At 38.3% G+C, this 3,738-nt stretch overlaps 1 long non-coding RNA gene across 1 annotated transcript; it reads right to left on the bottom strand.

Moving 5' to 3' along the window:
* Positions 1–732: 732 nt before the first annotated feature.
* LOC148849613 (uncharacterized) lies at positions 733–2,301 on the bottom strand. Its single transcript, XR_016100280.1, has 2 exons — positions 1,626–2,301; positions 733–1,479 (listed from the first exon to the last, which is right to left on the bottom strand). It is a non-coding gene; the product is annotated as an uncharacterized LOC148849613 (long non-coding RNA).
* Between the last annotated feature and the right edge of the window lie 1,437 nt (positions 2,302–3,738).

Consider the following 3,738-nt stretch of genomic DNA (forward strand, 5'->3'; position numbering starts at 1 on the left):
ATATCATGTAAAAGGATGAGATGTTAGACTTGGGCAGAGTTTGTGTGGGCAGGAGATCCGGACTCCTATTTTCCATCCCCAACATTGATTCCCACTAGGGATAAAAGTTATCTTCCATCCCCAATTCCTGATAGAAATGGGTTTTCCATAGAGATCCCAATCGCTGAAAATTTTTAATTAAAAGTAATTTTTGAAAAGAATATTTACTTAAAATAAAAAAAATAAAATATAAATAAGATTTTAAATTTATAAATAATTGGGGCTAGGGTGGGGCAGGGACTTTGCTCCCCATCCCCAATCCAGACCCTGATTGGTTCCTCACCCCTTCCCCTGCCAAGGCAATCTCCATCTCTTACGTACCCAATGTGGTTGAGGTGGCCGAATACATAGCGGGCATGGAAAAAATTGGCATCCCTATTTCTTCACCTGCCCTCTATTTATGGAGCAAGTTTTAGTTGTCAAAACCCCTAAAATATGGCCAAATAAACAAGAGTTTTTTTTTTTTTTTAATATATGCAAATAGAATAGTCAAGAGGTGCACTACGAACTAAATAAGAATAAGAGTAGCAGAAACAGGTGAAAGGAGTGTAGTGGATTTTTCAGAAGTACTCAGTACTACAAAATAAGAATAAGAATCAAATTCCACTGTGAACGAAATAGGGCTAGATAGGATACAAGTGAACAAGTTTCTTTACATCCCCCAAAATATATAGCTAGAAAAGACATGAATTATTAATCTAAACAAAGAAAATTATATAAACAAATACAATATTGTCAATGCATTTTAATTCAAAATCAAATGCAGAAACTTATGTGAAACAAATTAGAAAGCACCCTTTACTCTAGATAAAAGTAATTTCCATCAGACCAAGTCTATAATTAAATTAATACATGCAGCTTTGATTATCTAAAGTAGAGTCTAGACAGTAGACACCCATATAATTTTGCTAATTAATGTGCATAAACAAACCAAACCCACTTATGGCTCTTCTCTTGTCTGCTTTAATCTTTTTCCACGTTTGGCAGTAGTTTTGACAATGGAATCAAAGATAGCTTGCCCAACCCCTTCTCCAATCCCTTCAAGCAGGCCCCCAATGAACTCCACAACTACATTGGATACGAGGCGAACTGCTGCCCCAAGCCTGCTTGGCTTTTCCGGCACCTTGATTATGCCACTGGCATGGAGCCCATTGATCATGTTCTTCGCACAAACAGCATGTAGGCGGTAATCACAAACTGTGCAACCATAAATCCGGCCACCTCGCTTTGTGTTGCATTCGTTGCAGGTGAAATCTGGGTCCCCGCTTGTTAATGTTGCGGTTGTTACAAGTTTTAGTGTATGTGGATGCACCGGAAAATCCATTTCTCGGCAAAGCTTGGCGCAGCAGGGGTGCATCTCGAAGTTACAGGTGCTACACCGGAAAGCATACCCTCTGGTTGACTTGCAGCAGATGTCACATGTCGACCGTAAAATGCCGCCTTCAATGTCAGGATTCAGGAGTGAGTAAGGCAGTCGGCAGGTGATATATTAAGCAAGAAATCAAATTAACCATCTCGAATAAAGAATAGTTAAGTAAGCAGCTGATCGATCGATGCAGATGCAACAGAAGTCATCGATCACTCACCTGGTTTAATGTAGAAAACAAGGTGATGTTGGCTGTGGAGGGAGTGGTTGCTCAAGGATGGTGGAGCAAAGGCACAGAAATCATGCAGAAAGAAGTCGCAGTGTTGGCATGTGAGTCTCTTCCCTGCTCCATACTCTTTGCAACCCATGCAATTGAAGAGATAGGGAAGGTTAATCTGCACGAGGGGGTGCTGTGGATGACTGAAATGGGTTATCTTTTCCTCAGGTATGATTTGGGTTTCCATGGAAGCAGATCTGTTGTTGGGAAGAAATGTTCTGGACTCGGTGAAGGATTTTGCGCCCTTCGTATTAATTCATGCACAATCGATCTAGGCTGTTCAGGGTAGAACAAGCAAGAGGGAGAATATATACATGCTAGAAAAGTAGATATCAGGGTTGGAGATATTAAAATGCAAGCTGTATTTTGAAATTCTTCATGTCATTCAGTCATTGGTAAATCAACAGAAAGATATTGGTAGGGCACTAATTTTGAAATTCTTCATGTCATTCATGTCATTCAGTCATTAAGCACACCGTGATGCGGAATTGGAATTACACTCTTGGGCATGAATTGACCCTCTTCCGTTTCCACCGATCGACTCTCAAATCACCTTGTATAGTGTTTATATCCTGCATCATAGAGCTTGAGGATTTGGAATGCATGTGAGAGAATAAATACTTATTCAGGCACTTCACCTAACGTGTTAAGTTTTTAGGTTCTTGATATGGTGTTACAATTTATTTTATCAAGTGGTCTGGTATTCAATCCTTATTGTACTTTTTATAGTTAATTAAATTTTACTATTTTTGCCCTCCTTTCAAAAGGAATTGAGATTTCAACAAAATTAATGACAATTGACATAGGGAAGTAGACATTGATCGAATCGACCCCTAGCTTCAATGTCGATTCCACTCTTAGGGAGCATTCTTTTTTGGGATTTTGAGAGTGGGAAAAGCTGGTCAATGGGATTTTAGTTCTCATTGACTAAGAATCTCATGTTCTTTTTTTAGATTTATGTGGGGATTAGGGAAAAGTTTATTTTCCTAGGTATCACTTACTCGGGCATGTGATATTCATCTCCTAGGTGGATAAATAACTTTTCCACCTAAGGGGAATATTGCTAACACTTGAATGGGACAAAAATGCCCCTTTTAATAATAGATTTTTATGGCTAAAATAGTTATTGCCTTTTTTACCTAAGAGATAAAAGAATATGAATAAATACACTTACCCAAATAAATATTTCAAAAAAAAAAAAACTTACCCATATAATTACATTTTCCCAAATAAATAACTTGCCGAAAAATGAATAGAACCTTAGTGCAATGTAAAAGGGGATGCTTCAAAAAGGAGTTTGGGAATCTTCATGGTTAACTACTGCTAATATAATCTGGATTCCAAGGTAACAGGACAGGAGTAGTGACTGTGGGCCGGGCAAAATAAGGAAAATATTTGTGCTTTCACATTCTACTCTACACCTAAGCACTTCAAAATACCAGTGCCATCATGGGATGGAATTGAACCATGATGGCACTGGTATTTTCAGCTAATTGGTTATTAATTTAATGTTATTTTTTATATATATTTTTTGATTCAGTACTTAGGGATATATTCTGGATTTGTTGCAAAAGACGAGGATAACCCATGGTAATTCAGTGTAGTGTAGCCTTTCAATAATTTCCTTTGTGGGCCCAAAATCCATCTCCCTTGGGTGGGTTCTTATTCGATTCAAAGCCAATGGCACAAAAATTCTGTCAGCCTTTGTATTCATTTTCGTAGTCACAAAGCTACAAAAGTTTATATGTCTTCATGTCTCAAAATCGTAAGTGAATCCGATAAGGGATGGAAAGCTTCATGAGTTGGAAAGCATCGAAGAATACATGCAACAGCTTAGCTCTTATATATGTAAAATCTGATACCCTTCTTCATCATTTGATTGACTTAGTGACATTTTCTTTTTCTTTTTTAGTACCAAAGCAGGAGGAAACTTAGAGTGACATCGATGCCTTGTTTAGTAGCCCCAACCACTCGCTCTCGATTTAATTAGAAGCTGATTTGTTTCTCCTTTTAGGGGGGTGGGGGACCTACCACGGGGTTCCCAAACCCAAAGCAC

The sequence above is a fragment of the Nelumbo lutea genome, chromosome 6 (genome assembly GCF_056320005.1).
Source record: "Nelumbo lutea isolate HS-2025 chromosome 6, American lotus-T2T, whole genome shotgun sequence".
Classification (NCBI taxonomy): domain Eukaryota; kingdom Viridiplantae; phylum Streptophyta; class Magnoliopsida; order Proteales; family Nelumbonaceae; genus Nelumbo; species Nelumbo lutea.